Source organism: Bison bison, unplaced genomic scaffold (genome assembly GCF_000754665.1).
Source record: "Bison bison bison isolate TAMUID 2011002044 unplaced genomic scaffold, Bison_UMD1.0 scf7180017864487, whole genome shotgun sequence".
NCBI classification, from domain to species: domain Eukaryota; kingdom Metazoa; phylum Chordata; class Mammalia; order Artiodactyla; family Bovidae; genus Bison; species Bison bison.
This window is the reverse complement of record NW_011495047.1, coordinates 7,833,525-7,851,713: the sequence shown is the minus strand read 5'-3', so window position 1 is coordinate 7,851,713 and position 18,189 is coordinate 7,833,525. Positions and strand designations below refer to the sequence as shown.

The following is an 18,189-nucleotide window of genomic DNA, read 5'->3' as shown; positions in this document are numbered from 1 at the left end:
GATAGAAGAATTATGAAATGTGTATAACTTAAATCTAGGGAAGCAGACTAAGTTATGACCTCTTGAGGTTTTGAAAGCATTGTCAGAAAAAACATGTAAATGGAGTTCAGCATGTCTAATCAGGTCACAAACAAGACAGCCTCCTAAACTATTAGTATATAAAGTCAGTTGCAACTCAAATGACTGAATATGGTTTAAGGCCCTGCAAGCTAACATAACAGGGACTTCCCATGATGGTGGCCCAGTGGCTAAGACCCCATGCTCCCAATGTAGGGGGCCTGGGTTTGAACCTTGGTCAGGGGACCAGATCCCACATACCCCAACTAAGAGTTTGCATGCCACAGCGAAGATGGAAGATCTTGCATGCTGCCAACTAAGACTCGGTGCAGCCAAATAAATAAACATTTTTTAAAAAGCCACACACACTTGTTCATTTGCACACCCACAAAGAGAGGAGTGATGATGTCAACCAGTTCCTTCATAGTAAAAATAACTTTATCTTGCTTATGCTAAAAGTTAAAAACTCTGGAGGACTGTGACTTCTTTTCTTTTCAAAGACATGTTTATGTTTACTGCCACTTTCCCTGCTTACAAACTATAAACTTAAATAGTTTTTCAGGTTTATTTACACTAAATTTGTTTACCTGACAGTTCACGGACTTTCCTCTCCCTATGGATCCCAAGACAATTTCGGGAAAGGTAGAGAGACGATCTTTCTTTTCTCTTTCTTCCTTCAGGCAGATTCCTTTCAGAAAACAGTAAAAGTCATTTCAAAATAATCTGTTGTGGTCTTATATCACAACAAATGTCACATTTTGAAAGTACTGTATGGGTAATTTTAAAATTATTTTTAAAGAAATATTTATTTATTTGGCTGTGCTGGGTCTCAGTTGCAGCCTGTGGGATCTTCCATCTTTCCTGTGCCATGCAAACTCTTAGTTGTGGCAAGTGAGATTTAGGTCCTTGATCAGGGATCAAACCCAGGCCCCCGGCATTGGGAGGAAGGAGCCTTAGCCACTGAACCACAAGGAAGTCCCTGTATGGGCAATTTAAAGGGAAACATGCAGAAATGTGGCTTCCCAGGTGGGTTAGTGGTAAAGAATCTACCTGCAATTCAGGAGACGCGGGTTCGAACCCTGGGTCAGGAAGATCCCCAGGAGAAGGAAATGGCAACCCACTCCAGTATTCTTGCCGGGAAAATCCCATGGACAGAGGAGCCCGGAGAGCTATGGTCCATAGGGTCTCACAGAGTCAGACACGACTGGGTGACTGAGCACACACACATGCAGGAATGTACAATGATGTATGGCAAAAACCACCACAATATTGTAAAGTAATTAGCCTCCAATTAAATAATAAAAAAAGAAATGTACAATGATTGGGAACCCTTATTTGAAAAGCTCTGCAAGAACCAATATAATTGATTCATTTAGTATAAGTTTATTAAATTAATAACAATACAAAGTTGGATGGGATTGAAAAACATAGACAGGATGAGAAATAAGGATGGCTGACCTCTCCTTCCAGGGGCCTGGGAATCTCTGCTGAGGTTTTATTTGTTGTGTTGTTCAAGGAGTGAGTGCTTGAGGCCAGTTCCACCAAGGGACAAATCCGACTCCCAACCCTCGAGCCCAGGGAAAGGGGACACCTCTCCACTCTGAAATGTTGATGAGCTGTGGAGGGGAGAAGGACAGGGGAGCAGATGGAATTCCTGGACAATTGTTCCGGCTGTCACCAGAGAAGACAGGCAGGAGGCAGCACGGATAATTTACAGAGGAACAGATGCCTAGGCTCCTCTAGCACCATCTGGCCAAAAGAGGCCTGGGCTTGGGGTGGATATTATCTTTAGATCTGAGTAAACTCCTCAGCCTCCGGCCCATCCTATTTCCTCAACCTAAACTGGAGCTTTCCCAGGAGAGCTCTATTCCCTGAGGACCTTGCTCCGGAGTTCTACCTGGCTCTCATCCTGCTCCCTCCCTTCCTTCCTGAGTCTGGATTCTGTCTTCACTCCCATACCGGATGTGGCCAAGTCTGGCCTTGGGGACCTGTACCTTCCATTTATGCATTCTCTATTTTATAGTATTTTCAACCTCTTCTCCCCATCACTACATTCCAAAATTCCTCCATCACTTCTTTCCATGCCATTTATGCATTCCACAAACATTTATTGTGAGGAGTTTCCTGGTGGTCCAGTGGTTAGGGCTCCATGGTTCCAATGTAGGGGGCACAGGTTCGATCCCTGGTCAGAGAACTAAAATGCTGCATGCCATGCAGTGCAGCCAAATAAAATAAATAAAATAGACATTTATTGAGTATCTACTATGCCAGGCATTATTTTAGATCCTGGGGATACAGTAATGAATGAGAGAAAGTTCTTGAGCTCTGGAGTTTGCAGTATAGTGGGAGATGATCAACAAAGAAAAATATGTCAGATAATAGTAGGCAGGGTAAGGGAGCAGTAGTAGTAGTAGTGTGGTGTAGTAGTGTGTTGTAGTGTTCAGTTCAGTCGCTCAGTCGTGTCCGACTCTTTGCGACCCCATGAATTGGTGTAGTGTTAGTCACTCAATTATGTCTGATTCTTTGCAACCCCATGGACTGTAGCTCACCAGGCTCCTCTGTCCACAGGATTCTCCAGGCAAGAATATTGGAGTGGGTTGCCATGCCCTTCTCCAGGGGATCTTCCCAACCCAAGGACTGAACCCCAGTCTCTTGCATTGCAGGCATATTCTTTACCATCTGAGCTACAGGGAAGCCCCAAGCAGGGAGTGACTGGGGATATTGTCTTAGACAGAGTGGCCAGGGAAGGCTTCTCTGAGGTGGTAACATTTGAGCAGAGACACAAATGGGTGGGACTGTCTGGAAGTAGCCCATCACAGGCACAGGGAACAGTAAACCGAAAAGTCCTGAGGCAGATATATGCTTAGCACATGGGATGTTATGTTATTTATTTGTTACACATTTATTGTGAGCCACACACCTGCCAGGGTATGAAGATATAATCAGATTCAGGCTTTGCCCTGAAGGAGCAGCAAGTTTAGCAAGGGACACAAAGTGCAAATAAATAATTACAGCATAGGGTAGCTACAATGAAGTGTAAGTGGCTACAAGAAGTGAAGTCGCTCAGTCGTGTCCGACTCTTTGCGACCCCATGGACTGTAGACTACCAGGCTCCTCCGTCCATAGGATTTTCCAGGCAAGAGTACTGGAATGGGTTGCCATTTCCTTCTAGTGGTTAGAGATAACCAGCAAAAGAGCACCAAATCCAATCTAGGAAATTGGGGAAGGCTTCCTGGAGGAGGTGATAATCTGATTTGAGGGCTGAAGGAAGAGCAGGAATTCACAGTGCAAGGGGAGGAGAGGACTTGCAATGGCGAACAGGAAGTCCCAGGCAGAGGTGGAAGATGAGGCTGGTGAAGGGGCGAAGAAGCTAGGTCTTGCCTATTTCCACGTGACAAGCTGAGAAGCTGCCTTTTACCCTTTGAGTGATGGGGAACCATTGCTACAACTCTCACTACATTTTTGTGCTGTTTTCCTCCCATTGTTTTTTGTTTTTCTTTTTGAATACCAGAGTCTTTCCCCACCCTTCTCGCTATCTCCCTACTCCTGACAAGACACCGCCTTCCTTGTGCAGCCAGCCCACAAAATCCTGCTTTTACAGGATCCGCGGCTTTCCTCCGTGTCCCGCGCCCCAGTGCCCCAGTCGGAGGCCACACCCCCATGGCCACGCCCCCGATGACGCGCGGCGCCTTGTGCGTGGGGATTCCCGCGGCCGTGGCCACTACCCGGCCTGCCCCGCGGCAAGATGGCGGTCTGAAGGCAGTGGGCAGCGGCAGAAAGTTTGTTGTGGGATTGGATTAGTCGGGCTGGGAGTCTATACTTGTAGGGGGTCGTGAGGATGCCAACGGGGAGTTGGGGCGGAGGGAGTAGCTCTGGGGTTGAGAAGAGGAAGTGGAGTGGTGGAAGGTTGGAGGCAGAGAAAAAAATGAGATAGGGATGGAGGGGAGGGGGCCTAGATTCCAGTGGTAGCCTTGGGGGAGGGGATTCCAGGCGGGGAGCCTGAAGTAGGTGTGCAGGGAGGGAGAAGCAGAGTCACGAGTTGGAGCCGAACTTCTTAGCCAAGAGTAAAAAGCCCGGAGCGTGGAGTGGAGGCCCTAGCGCAGGCTGGTGGGAGAGGAAAAGGGGTCTTTTCCATGGAGGAGAATAGTAGGGAACGGAGGAAGAGAGACCTGAAGCAAAGAGGGAACTAAAGCCAAACAAATGGCCCTCTTCTAGACTTAGATCAGCCTTTCCACAGTTCTTATAGTAGCATCTGCCCCAGTTTCAGCTGAAGACTCAGGGGCCCCAGGGATTGGAAGAAATCACAGTGCCTGCTTGGAAAGAAGAAGAGGTAGCGACTTGCCCCAGCTCAACCCCAGAGCGGGTAAGGTGGCCTCCGTTGACAGGCTGGCATGCTCCCTGGAAGCAGGATGCATGGGCTCCGAGTGATGCTGAAAATCATTTATTTTGAGAAGGGCGCTCTTCTCTAGAGGCTGCCTTTTGCCTGTGGTCCCTAAGTTAGTCTTCTGCTTAGATCTCACGCTGATTTGTTGAGAGTTGGGTGTAGTACTGAGCCTTGTATGCCTTCACCTGTGCAGGCGAACGTGGGCAAGAGCCTAGAGATCAGACTGAAAATATTTTAACACATCCCTGTCACAAGCAGTTTCCTTCACGGTCACTGTATTTTCTTTGATCTCCCCATCACATCTTCAGTTTGGTCTCCTGCCCAAAGTGGAGATTTGTGGGTGACAGATGGTGGGCAGCCATAAGAAAACAAACTTCTGGTTGGTGTCCATTAACCATTTAGGCACCTGCTGTCACCGATTCCTGAATTCATTCTTGCCACATGTCTGCCTCTTTTGATCTTTTCTTTTGGTAAGAAGGGCTCATTTATTTGGGCCCGTGTTATTTGGGGATGTGGATTTGGTGCCTAGGTTGGGTCAGAGGAGTGAGGCAGGTAGGTTGGGATTAGGGAGGAGAAACCCAGATCAGTTTATAGTAAGAGGTCAGGCTGACTGGTACAAAGCTCTGCACATGTTTTTCACATCATTCTGTTCCTGAGACCCCTGATATTTGAGAGTTGCTTTACAACCTGGAGCAGTGTGATGCAAGGAAAGGCTTGTAGAACTTGCCTTTTTCTCTTCTGGTAGTTTTTTTCTTCTTTCTTTATATCTTCCTATCAAACGACGTTAAAATATATATATATATATATTTTTTTTTTTTAAGTTTTGGGGACTTCCCTGGTGATGCAGTGGTTAAAATTCCATGCTTCCAATGCAGGGGTCATGGGTTTGATCCCTGGTTGGGGAACTTAGGACCCACAGGCTATGTGGTGTGGCAAAAAAACAAAATCAGTTTTATTAGCAAAACTAACCATGGCTTGAGAGATAGTGGATTTGGGTTTGAGGAAAGAGAACAGGTTTGGAGGCACAGAGCGCAGTGAGTATGGTTCCCACTTCTTTGATGCCCTTTGGTTATGCCTAAGCCAGAATTAGGAGCATGCTTCTTACTGGAACCTGCTCCAGTAAGAAGGTTCCATGCTTGGATCAGCAAGTCTGATTTGATCTAGGACTCCTTACTAACCATCTTCTGCTCCCTACTCTCAACCCATCCATGCCCCCAAAAGTCTCACTCCAGGCAGACCAGCCTAAGTCACTGTCACTAGACTAACTTCAGTACCTTCAGGTATCTGAAGAACTGGTGTTGTTATTGAGCTGTGACTTCATTTCTAGAAGGTTGAAAAACTTCTCTTTCTGAGAACAATTTGTGGATGCCTCTAGAAGATTGTAACCAGCAAGGACAGTGTGGTGAGCCAGCACAGAGATTAAGAGCACTGACTCTGGAGCTAGATTGCCTGTCCAAATCTAGACCTTGCCATTTGTGACTCTGTGACCTTTAGATATTGCACAGCTCTCTGCCTCAGCTTTCTCATCAATCAAATGGAGATGGTTGGAGTACCTATCTAATAGAGTTGTGCGAAGGTCAAATAAGTTAGTACATTAGTGTATTTAGAACAGTGCCTGACATTCAGTATATATATTTGTTGTTATTATGCTGGCCAGATCTCAGCCCTAATTTCTGCTTCATGATTGAACTTGATGTCTCTCTGTGGCAGACCTGTACTGGTTTGAGCTGCTCTCCTGATGTGAGAAGAGGATAGTATAGATTTTACGTATAGTGAGAATATCCTCATTAAGCTATTTAAAGTGATATTAAAATACCAGTCATTTCCTTGGCAGAACACATTTGAAACTGTGAGGCTGTAGAATGATCAATTTACCATCGAGTGATGAAGATAATAATAGTGCTTACTGAGCACGTTCTGTATGCTTGGCACTTTTGTAAGTGGATTAGTAGTTTAATACTGTTAGTATCCCCATCTTACAGAAGAGTAAATAGAGGTGCAGCATTGTTAAGTGATTTGCTCAGCATCACCCAGATAGTAAGTGGCAGAGCTGGGATTTGAAGCTAGGCAATCAGGCTTAAGCAGTTGAGCTTTTTTTTTTTTTTTTTGCATTTGGTATGAAGTTAACTTTTAAATATGCCTACTGGCAATTTCTGTCTCTTGTTTGCTTGTCATGATGGTTAGATGTGAACCCATATTGTAGTAAACATTTTTCTGATTGTTTAAAAAATGTTTTAGGAGTTGAGCTCTTAGCTCAGCTCTCCTCTTCCTCTCAGAGTTAATAACCCTTGCAGGCACTGGTGGGATTTCCCTGGTGGCTCAATGGTAAAAAATCTGCCTGTGACGGAAGAGACCTGGGTTTGATCCCTGGGTCAGGAAGAACCCTGGAGGAGGGCATGGCAACCCACTCCAGTATTCTTGTCTGGAGAATCCCATGGGCAGAGGAGCCTGGTGGACTGCAGTCCATAGGGTTGAAAAAAGTCAGACACGACTCAAGTGACTTAGCACACACACACGGACTGGTGTGGGAGTGCCCTGTGCCATGTTCGCCCAATCTAAACTCTGTCATCATGATTCAACTTGGTGACTGCTCTTTGGAAAACTTTGAGCTGGCTGGGGTGAGCAGACAGAATGACATCGAGATCCATTCTTAGCATGCATTGACTGTGTCGGTGTTTGTGTTACTGACACGAACCGTTGAAGGAACCATAGTGTTAAACTCATAGACAGTCTGCTTGCATCTTTCTTTAAAAAATAGCAAACTACAAAAGGGGAAAACTGTGTTATTAACGTGAGAGGAAGTTGGAAAATAAATGTGCTTCTGCTGAAGCTTGTGTTGTAGAGGAAGGCCCTGGTGCCACACCCAGGTCTCTTTCCTTTAAGCCAGGCAGGAGGCAGAGTGTGTGTAAGGACTGACTGATGACTGGCTTTCCTTTGCCCAGTATTTAAGACTCACCCTTTCCCTCCTTCTGAGTCATGCCCTGTCTATTTAACACATGCCCTCAGGGCCCATCTTTTTCTTTAGTAAATGACTCTTCACTCTGCCATCAGGGCAGGCACACGCCTGGGCTCATGGTGTCGGGGGCTCCGGACCTAGGACTTGCCCCATGATGAAACTTTCTGTCTGTTGTAGCATAGCACATGTGCTTTTAAGAGCATCTGTCAGTCTCTGCTCCCCTCCTCCATCAACAGAGGAGCCACAGGCCTCAGGATGGTGTGCTTTATCTTGATTTGCGCTGCAGTCAGCATGCTGAAACGTGTTATCTCCGTACAGTACATGTTTGTGTTTTGGTAGTTCTCTGACTTCCTAGATTCGGGTCACATTTTAGCAAATGATTGAACTTCAGGGTGAAGGCTGATGGATTTTAAGCCAGTTCTCCTCTGTTACCATTCTCTTTTTGTTGTTGTCTAAATCAGTTTGTTCTCATAACACCCAGTATTCATTTGTTATCTTTGAATCAAATTCCTTCACCTCCTTTTCGCTATCATATTTTGAGTGCCAAGTCCTATGAGTAAACTGGGTCTTCATTTCTCCAGTAGGATTCAGCCTCTTAACAGCTCTTTAAAAAAAAAAATTATTTTTAAAATTTATTATTAGTTTTGGTTGCACTGGGTCTTTGTTGCTTTGCAAGGGCTTTCTCTAGTTGCGGGGAGCGGGGGCTACTTTTCGTTTTGGTGCATGGGCTTCTCATTGCGGTGGCTTCTGTTGTTGTGGGACACGGGCTTAGTTGCACTGTGGCATGTGGAATCTTCTCAGATCAGGGATTGAACCCATGTCCTCTGCATTGGCAGGCAGATTCTTATCCACTGTACCACCAGGGAAATCCCTTAACAGCTCTTTAAACTTACCTTGTTCTCTAGCTTCTGGGTCTTTGTACACGTTGGTTGTGCTGCATTCCAGACTCCCTTTTCCTTCTTTATTGCTCCTGTGGTCTCATTTTAAATGTCACTTCCTTTGGGATCCCACTGCTCTTTACTGTCCTGTGCTTACTTCTGTTTTAACACTTGGGCTGTATTGTAATTGCCTGTTTATTTGTCTGACTCTCACAAGACTGTAAGTGCCCTGAGAACAGACACTGTCTTACTCACTGTTGTATTCTGGCATTTGGGATAGTGCAGGGTAAAAATCCCATGGATGGAGGAACCTGGAAGGCTGCAGTCCATGGGGCCGCTGAGGGTCGGACACGACTGAGCGACTTCACTTTCACTTTTCACTTTCATGCATTGGAGAAGGAAATGGCAACCCACTCCAGTGTTCTTGCCTGGAGAATCCCAGAGAAGAGGGAGCCTGGTGGGCTGCCGTCTATGGGGTCACACAGAGTCGGACACGACTGAAGTGACTTAGCAGCAGCAGGGTGCGTAAGAGATGCTTTATAATGCTGTGGTGCGTATACAATGAAAGAAATGTGACGGGCAGTCTCTCCCTACTCTATCTTCCATGCTGCTGTAAAAATTTACTTTCCTATAAAACACATACTGCCTCTTCCCTTTAGGCCGTGGTTTCTCTCTTGTTTGGGATAGAGTCCACAGTCTTCAGCCTTGTGTACCAGAAGGCTCAAACTCAACTCTCTAGCCTGAGTTACTGCCGCTCTGTTTCATCTGTCCTGTGTTTCCTTGCTCCTGAGTTTCCTACTGCTCCGGAACCTTTTCTGAACATTTGTTTACTTTTTTCTTCTTACTTGTGCATTTCAGTCTCTGCATCGTGCTCACCTTTGTCTCTCAAACTCTGCTGACCTCTTGAGACCCAGCTTCTCTTCCACCCTGGTTGAGAAGACGTCTCTGTTTTCCTTTCTTCCTCTCGGTCCCTACAGCACTTTGAACCTCTGTCCTGACACTTGTCTACCTGTTTACCTGTCTATCTCTTTCACTGAGCAACAAAAAAAGGTGAGATTGGGGAACAGTGTCAGTGTGCAAAGGAAGTTTGTTGAGGCTTCTTCCCATCTTTTACGTTGAAATGACTCCTTTGATGGATTGTGACAAGCATGTGAAATTAACAATGACTTTGGTAGATACAGGTGGGAGTGAGTAGGTGGCGGATTTGTTATGTAGTTAAGGCCGGAGATGACTAAATGGGGTGGGTTTTTGCTGCTGTTGTTCTTCTATTAAACTTTTATTTTGTATTGAAGTATGGCCAGTTAAAATGTTAGGATAGTTTCATGTGGACAGCAAAGGGACTCTGCCGTACATGTGCATGTATTGGATGGGGTGTTTGAGGTTCCGTGTTCCCTGGTATTTTGTGGACTGAAAAAATGTTGGGTGAAGCTGGTGGTCTACGCTTTGAGAAAGCCAGACTTCTTGTCCCAGTTTTTTTTTTGGGGGGGGGGTCACAGAACAGGCTTATGAACTCAGGTGCTCCCCAGAAATGGGGTGGAAGGCTGAGGGTCGCTGTCCATTCTTTGACTTTTTGTTTTCAGTATAGCTGATGGGAATAATTCTTCAGCACCAGTTCTGAACAAGCGCCAGAGAAGTTTGTTTCCAGAAGTCTAGACCTCTTAATTGTATAATGCCGGGCCGCACTCCAATGGGAGTTTGCAATCACAGGAAGATTCGTCTGGATTCTTGGGAGGGCAACCTTTCTGTCTGGTGTTTAACTCCCTGCCCCAGCCAGATGCCTCTCCTGTTTGCTCTCAGAGCACTCACCACACTGTGATGCAGGGGGGCTGTTAACCTGTCTCTCCCCACCCAGGGGTCTTTCTTAGGGGCAAGGTCATTTATTGAAGGCTGAGCGTTTAGTTAGCCCAACATAGGAGGTGCTGAGCAGTCCTATTCCCAGTCTAGTCCTTTCTTAGACTAAAGCAGATAAAGTCTATCTGGTGAAACTCTTCGAACTCTCAGGAAGGAAGGTCCTGCGTAAACAAAAGGTGAATGTATTAACAGTCACATTACTAATTATTTTCCAGAGTTGAGTTAATGTGGTTGAATGATCTAGGTGCTTGGCTTCAGCTGTCTCCCTCTTCAGCCTTATATTCTAACCGCACATTCCTAAGCCAGCCAGAAGGAGTTGAGAGAGGCACTGGAGTACACACAGGTGTATTTTCTTGCTTAATTAGCATCTTAAAAAGGCTTTGGCTGCTGGCACCCTCTTTGTTATTCATCGAGCTCCTTTTAGTGCCTGCAGTCACCTGCTGGCTTTTCTGTGGTATCGCTGGTCCTCCCTTGGTGTGCTCCCCGCTCACAGCCAAGACATCTTGGTACAGCCTTGTTCACGCCTAGAAGAACCACAGGGATGAAACCAGTAGTTAGAGGTGGATTGAAGGAGTTTTCCCTGGGCTCTGCCCCTCATCCCTTGGTGTGGGGTGCGCACTGCAATGTGGCCCGTCTTCATGATGGCATCTTGGCAGGAGTGATAAGCTGCGTTGTACGTTAAGCAGGTTTGAGAGGAGATCAGATGAGCCAGCTGGACTGGATTGTGTTGTGTGCTTTTAGGTCTCAGAGGGACTGCGTCTGGTGAGGGTCCGTGAGTAGAAGAGTGAGACTTTCTTTGTTCGGTCTGTCTTGTAAGTGCCAACTGTCTACTTAGTGACGTTTGGGATCTATCAAGGACACGGCCCCCTATTTGTGAAGCACTTTTATGTTCTCATAATAAACTGGCAGAGAACTCCCAGATGGGGGGACTGCCTTGCGGAGAGTCAGCCTAGACCCGAAAGCCCTGGGCTTCCATTAAGCTAACCATCGGGATAGAACTCTGCACTTATCCCCTTGGGTGCTGAGCAGTGGCCTCTTTGCCCCTTTCCAGGTGAGCCAGATGGGGAATTCGGTCTCAGATGTCTTTGAGGGTCTTTACATCCGGGCAGAATTGTCATCGTTTTCCTTGGCTCCCGGGAGAAGACAGCTTTCCAGGCTTTGAACTGGAATTGGAAATGGAGGGTTCTGTCCCCTGTGTCTGTGGCCTTGGGCAGGTCTCTTGTCCTCTGTGTCACTTCAGAATGGGAGAACGCCACCTGTTCTGTGGGCCTCACTAAGCTACAAGGATTGAAGGAAATACAGCTGAAGGGAAAGCACTTCTGGGAGGGTACAGCACAGTGCAGATGGAGTGATTTTGTCCGTTTGTCAAGGAACAGTGCATTGTCATCATAAACATGGTGTGTTACCTCGTTGAAAATACCAACCATACAGAAAAATCTACAAAATTTAAAGCAAAAAGACCTTCCCTTTCTTCCCCCACTGCTCCTGTCTAAGCCCTTTCCCAAAGACAGGGAATACTGTTAACCATTTATCCTGTATCCTTCTGATCATTCTAATGTATTAATACTTCCAGACATTCCCTATCATGTATTGCCTGTAAAATAAACACAACTTAATAGTAATACATATTGTTCTTCAGCTTGTTCTGCCCTCCTAACAATTAACCCTGGGTGGGGCAGGGAGGGGGGAATTAGTCCCTGCTGGAGCCTTTGAGGAGCCCGGCTGCAGCCTCCAGTCCAGCTTGGTGTGTTCCTGGGGGGCTGGCTGGCTCCTTGGGAGGGTTGGAGCAGCTTTCCCAGAGGTTCTTGCCACAGCAGACACCCTGCTTATCTCTGAGGGATTGTCTTTTATGCTGGGATGAAGTTTTCTGGTAGGAGAGCCCTGGAGTGGGAATCAGGATGGGTGTGGGCGTGATGTGGGGACCAGTACCCCTGGCTCGCATGTGTCTCTCTCTCTCACTCTTCTTTCATCTCTGGCTGGGAAGGGCGGAGACTTACCTGATTTCTCAACCCCTGCTGTCTGAAACCTTGGATTAACCAGGTCACTTGCTGCTCCCCGTTTGGAAAACAAACCAGACCCAACTGGTGCGTGTTTGTTTATTTATTAGCATGTCTGTGTCGAGGATTCAGAAAGTAGTCGCCCATGGCCACGCTTCCTTGCTAGTCCAGGGAAGAGATCAGAGCCCGCAGGAAGAGTTGGCGTCTTCTCTGCTAGATGGCTAGCTTACTCTTCCTGGTCAGGCTTCGGCCTTTTGACCTCCAGGGCTATCAGAGCAAGGCCGGGAGCCCAGCAAGGGGGCAGTTGGGAAGCCTGTTGGAGGCTTCTCTTGCTTGTGTTCAGCGTCGGCCTGGGCTTGGGAGAAGCCAGGCCTATGTGTGGGGCCTGGGTGGTCTCTGTTTTCCCCTTCCTACCCCGAGTCATCTCATCATCAGACTGCGTGGGGGTCGTTCTCCTGCTTTTTCCCTGCCAGCCCTTCTCCATCAATCACAGCCAGTATTTGCTGATGTCTGTGCTGTAACTTTCCTGTCCTGCCTCCCCAGGGGTCGCATCTTGGCCAGGGCAGGGGGTCTCTGGGACTCCGCTGCTGTGGCACATTTGCCTGGAGATCTCTAAGCCAGGGTGTGTCACTTTCCCTGGGTGATTCTGGAGGCTTCAGGGAAGAGTGTTCCCTGGGCTAGCTGTGTGAGAACCTTAGCCTTTCTGGGCTTTGCCATTCTGAGGGGGTGGGGAGGCCCTCTCAGGGTCTGGGGAGTCTGACTGTGGCCTTGCCCTTACCCTTGCCCCATGGGTCCCTTTGGGGCCAGCTCCCTGGGAAACACCACCCCTGGCCCTTTCTGCAGCTGAAAGGTGGCAGTGTGTCACCCGTTCCCTGGGCTGGCATGGCTCCGGGCCGGGCACACACTGCCCCATTGTGCTGTGCTTTCCACGCAGCTCTTGTTGCAACCTCCGGTCCCTGGGCCAGTTCTCTCCCAGCGCCTTTCCTCAGAGCCCGTGGGAGGGGGTGTGGTGGACTCTGCTGGCACGGGCTTGGGCGAGGTGGCAGCTGCAGCTGTGGGTGGCTTTGTTCTTAGAAGCAGCTCTCAGGGCTGTGGTCCAGCCTGGCAGCAGTGTTCCGGGAATAGGTGAGACAGGAGAGCTGCCCCCTGGTAGCAGTGCCCCCTTCCACTACGGCAATGCTCTCTTTCTGTTGACAGCTGGAGAGCCTTGCTCCCTGGGGTCACCAGCCAGGCTCACTGCTTGGCAGGGTGGGTGTTGTGCTTGCATGTGGCCTGCCTTCCAGAGGGGAGAGGCCCTGCAGGGTCTGGCGGTAAGTCCGGAGGAGCGTCCCTGTCGGGAGAGGGCAGTGTGTACCCTCGGGCATCCTGCAGCCTGGCATTCCTTCTGCTCTCTTTGCAGCTCCGGAGTTGGGCTGCTCACAGACCAAGCTGTCTGTTTGTATGGAGTGCCTGGAGGGCGTCTGCCACGAGTCTGGTGCTAACCGTGCTAACCAGGAGAGCTGGCTGGTTGGGGAGAAGACACTAACCCTGTGAGTCTGACCCGGGCCAGCTAACCCACCCTGAAGGTGCCTCCAGCCACGCCTCTCATCTCCCTTCCTGCCCCTGGCCTCCTCCCCTCTGCTTACACTGAGCCATCTCCTCTGCGCGCTTGTCCTTACCACTGGGTTCCCTCCGTTTGCCCGGTCTCCTTGCCGTAGGTGGGGCTGTGCACAGGTGCCTGTCCACCTGCCAGCCGGCTGCTGGGCTCTGCCCCCATTCCTCCCCTCAGTCAGTATGTGCCTCTCAGTTCTCCCTTAGAACAGCATGTCTCTTTAATCTGCTTTTAGCACCATGGAGTTTGAGAGCATCCCTCAGCTACTGTGCTGCTGGTTTCATGCCTCGGAGACAGATGGAAGGAGAGTAGGAAGGGAATTTTCTGCTAGACTGGATAGTTTCCTCCCTTTATCAAGAGGGGAAGATGATGGAAATTCCTGTGGCAGTCCAGTGGTTAGGGCTCAGTGCTGTCACTGCCGAGGGCCCAGGTTCAATCCCTGGTCAGGGAACTAAGATCCCTCATGGACATAGCCAGAAGGAAAAAGGAGAAGATGATATCCCCATTATTCCCATCCCAGGATAAGATTTGAAACTGCAGGTTCTTCTTGGGGACTGGGAGGTTGAGGAAAACCTTGACCTGCCTGTGAGAAATGGCCTGGACAGAGGAGTGAAGCTCTGTCTGAAAGTTGGAGCCCAGAACCGGATACCCATCTGAGATGTAGCTCCCGTTGGTGACCATTGCTCTGGGAGGTGGAGTGGGAGGAGTTGGTTCCCCCACCGCCTTCCACCTCTGGAGCTTCAGGTGGACTTTAACCAAAAAGAGCTGGGAAGGGCGCCTTAGTCAGAGGGGGCAGGACCTGGCTCTGGACTCCACAGTGGGCCTGAGGGAGGCATTGGCCTCAGCTTGCCATGGAGAAGTTCCCAACAGGCTCCCTCCTCCCTCCAGGCTGGGAAAGAAGGGGCATCCAGAGGTTGCAGGAAGGCTGACTGCACGGGGCGCCCTGGTGGTCTGCACAGGTAACTAGACAGACCCTGTCTGCCGCCTCTGGGGGCAGTGCCCGGGGAGGGGGGCGGAGTGTGGTGGGCTAGATAGGGGGACCTGAGACCTGGAGGCCCTCTAAGCCGCCTCTGTTTCCTCTGAGCCAGGAGGCAGAGGGCAGGAAGCTGCCAGTGCCCACAGAGTGGGAGTGTGTAAACAAGAGACGGTGTAGGGGCTCCGCGGATGGTGTGGACCCTGAATAGAGAGTTAGCAAGCTGGAGGGAAAGGTTGAGGGCGGGAGGAGAAGGGGACGACAGAGGATGAGATGGTTGGATAGCGTCACCAACTCAATGGACATGAGTTTGAGCAAACTCTGGGAGATGGTGACAGACAGGGAAGCCTGGCGTGCTGCAGTCCATGGGGTCACAAAGAGTCGGACATGACTGAGCTACTGAGCAGCAGCACCCTGGAGGGGCCTGTGGCTTGGCTCTGACGAGGAGAGCAGAAGGGGCGAGGAGTGGCAGGTTGCTTCTTCCCAAGGGGCGAGCATGGGACGAAGGTCAAGTGCTGCTTCTGATCTGGGGACTTCTGAGCGCTCCGTTTGGTTGGGGGTTGGTTTGCTTGGCTCATCATCAGGAATCTTCAGCCCCTTTCCTCCTGTCAAGTGTTGGCTTGAACGAGAGGCCCGGTGGATAGACTTGAGGTATTTGCTCTGGTGGGAGCCAGGTAAGCTCTCACAGGCCACCAGCACTAGTTCTGAGACCTCAGGATGACTCTGGGGAGGAATATTCCCACCCATTCTGGTTTTTTAAATACCTGTAGTCTATTCCGCTTAGAGTGGGCAGGGGGCCAGGTTAGGGCCGCAGGCAGCATGTCCCAAAAGGGTGACGTTGTGCTTTCCCAGAGGGGTGGCAGGCCTGCCTGGGGGAGGGGCAATGGGGCTGGTCTGGGCACAGACTGGCATCTTCCAGCCTTGTCATCGGCCCAGAGGAGAGCCTGCCCGGGCCCCACCCGTGTTCTGCTGGCTGCTTGCCTGCCACGCGCCCAGGATCGCTCAGGGCTTTGCTCAGGTATCTCGGGAACAGCTGCGCCGGAAACTGGGGGCCAGGGCTGGGAGGACTGAACCCAGGCTGCCTCAGTAGGATCAGCTCTCTGTGCGGCTGTTCACTGACAGTCAAGGGGGAGAGGAGCCATCCTGATTAGGGGTGGGCGTGGGAGGGGTCCTTATGGGCAGTCTCCGGACCCCCTGCTGGCCCCCCTGGTTAGGGGGCTGGCCCTTGCACGGTGGAGGTTTGTGTTTCTTGGTCCTTAGTTGGAGCCAGAGCCCGGATTTCAGAGGCCTGAGAAGCAGTTGGACCTGCACTGTGGAGTGTGTCTTGCCCCCCACCCCAACCCCGCGAGGCACAGCTTCCTCCAGGCCTGCAGGGTTCAGAGACCACTTCACAGCTGAGGACCATTCCCACAGGGGAGGCGCTCGTCCCTGTGACCACATGCTCCTGTTTAGTGGTTCACCGGGGGCTTTAGGAAGGGCCCATATTTGGGTTTATTATTAATTTATATCCTGCTGGGGTAAGGCAGCATACAACACAGCTGGGGTATTCTGAAAAGGGGCCAGTTTTCCTTTCATTTTAAAAGCAGCAATGATTGCTACCTTCCATTTGACTTTCTTTGGGTGAATTATGAAAGAAGAGCATTAGTTAATGATTTTTGTGATGTGTATGCCTTCCCTGATTCAGAAGATTGGGTTCATTGGCCCCTCAGCGTCCTTCACTTGCTTGATTTCAGTGACAGCTGGGGACAGAGACATCAGTAAGTACAGAAATGCTGAGCCCAGGTAAACTGCTGGGGTCATCACTTCTTAAAGAGAATGTGGGTGATGGAAGTCGTGGAGGCAGGCGGTTTCTTTGGGTAGGCAGCTGAACTGTGTAGGGGCAGGGGTGTGGTGCAGAACTTGGGGGCTAGAAGAGACCTGGGGTGCAGGGGAGGGCAGAGTTTGAGCCACACCTGTTTTGGATTCAGTTGTCTCCCTCTGCTCGGCCAGTGTCGAGCGGGTAACCTCTGAGCCCTGAGCAGAGAGAAAGCTGGATGCTGGGAGCTCCCTTCCTCTCCTGCACCTTTGGCTTTGCCCTGGGCCTTGGGCAGACGCACAGATGGGACAGCAGAGGGAAGTAAGGGGGTGTCCTTGGCTCTTGGAATCGAACCTTTCACTGTTGCCTCTGCGGGTGTTTGCAGGGAGGAGGAGAAAGGATAGTGGTTTGGAGAGAATCAGATTCTGAAGAGGGCTCCTCCTCATCCTGCTCCGTCTCCAGCAGCATCAGGACTGACTTCGGGGGGACCCCTGGTCATATCCACACACGTTCATTGTCCACACAGGGGAGCGAGTCGGAGAGCTGTCCCCTGGTTCGAGAGAGGAGCCGCCAGCTCCTGGCATATATTGCTCCTTATATCTGCCTCTGATACACGCTTTGCTCAGCTGTTCAGTGGGTTCAGAGCACAGGTTCACTGTGCGTGCCGAGTCCCATTTCTAATGAAAGTAGACTTTGTTCTCTGGAGGCAGCTAATCATGCCCGTGGGCTGTAATCAGGGAGAAGGTATTTAATACAGGGCAGGCGGCAACAGGGGCCTGCGCCGACTGGCAGATTGCAACATGGCAATTACAAGGCTATCACCCTCTCACTCCACCCCTCAGATACGGTGGAGTCCTCTGAGCTGCTCCTGAGTGAGTGAAGAATGAATACTCTGCAGGAGAGGGAGGAGGAGGCGGGGTTAGGGGGGGTGGGGGCGGTGAGGAGAGCTGCTTTCCTTTCACCTCGCCTCCGTGACGCTGCGGGGGTGTCTCCCTCGACAGTGCCTGCAGGTGCAGCCCCGAGAGCCCCAGACCAGGTCAGCCGGGGGGATTGACTCAGGTCTCAGCCTTTCTCCCAGAAGGGCTTCCCTCATAGCTCAGCTGGTAGAGAATCTACCTGCAATGCAGGAGACCCCGGTTTGATTCCTGGGTTGGGAAGATCCCCCGGAGAAGGGATAGGCTACCCACTCCAGTATTCTGGTCTAGAGAATGCCGTGGACTGTATAGTCCATGGGAGTCGCAAAGAGTCGGACACCACCGAGCCACTTTCACTTTTCTCCCAGAGCACGGCTGTTGTCGCACAAACCCAGCCTGAGATGAGGTAGCCCACATCCTGAGTCTTCTGCTTCCAGTTCCTTGAAGCTCAGGTAGTTTGTGGTGAGGGGTGGGAGTGGGATTCTTCCTTGTCAGTTTCTAGACTTTCTAGAAGAGCCTTCTCGTGGAGGTGCCCTGGAGCCAGCGCAGCATCCAGAGGCTAAGAGACCGGGCTGTCTGCCCGCTCCTCGTGGCCTGTGGCCCATTTGGACTTATCCAGCCTTCCCTGGGGGACTCTTTTTCTTGCTGTGGGATTAGGAGTCGACCTCGGGTTGAAACACTCCAAAGCAGCTTGGAGATCTTTGGGTGAAGGCCGTGTGCCAGGGAGGCAGCCTCTAGGAGCTGGGTCTTCCTGGAGGGGCCGCTCCGCTGCTTTGTAGCCAGCCCCTCCTCT

General features: G+C 50.2%; 1 protein-coding gene across 1 annotated transcript in view; it reads left to right on the top strand.

Annotated features, from left to right (window-relative positions):
- Positions 1 to 3,795: 3,795 nt before the first annotated feature.
- TJAP1 (tight junction associated protein 1 (peripheral)) overlaps positions 3,796 to 18,189 on the top strand; it is a 24,267-nt gene continuing 9,873 nt past the window's right edge. The window contains exons 1-2 of the mRNA XM_010863235.1: positions 3,796 to 4,420; positions 13,523 to 13,652. The gene's annotated coding sequence lies outside the window, so the exon portion shown is untranslated. The remainder of the gene's footprint in view (positions 4,421 to 13,522; positions 13,653 to 18,189) is intronic.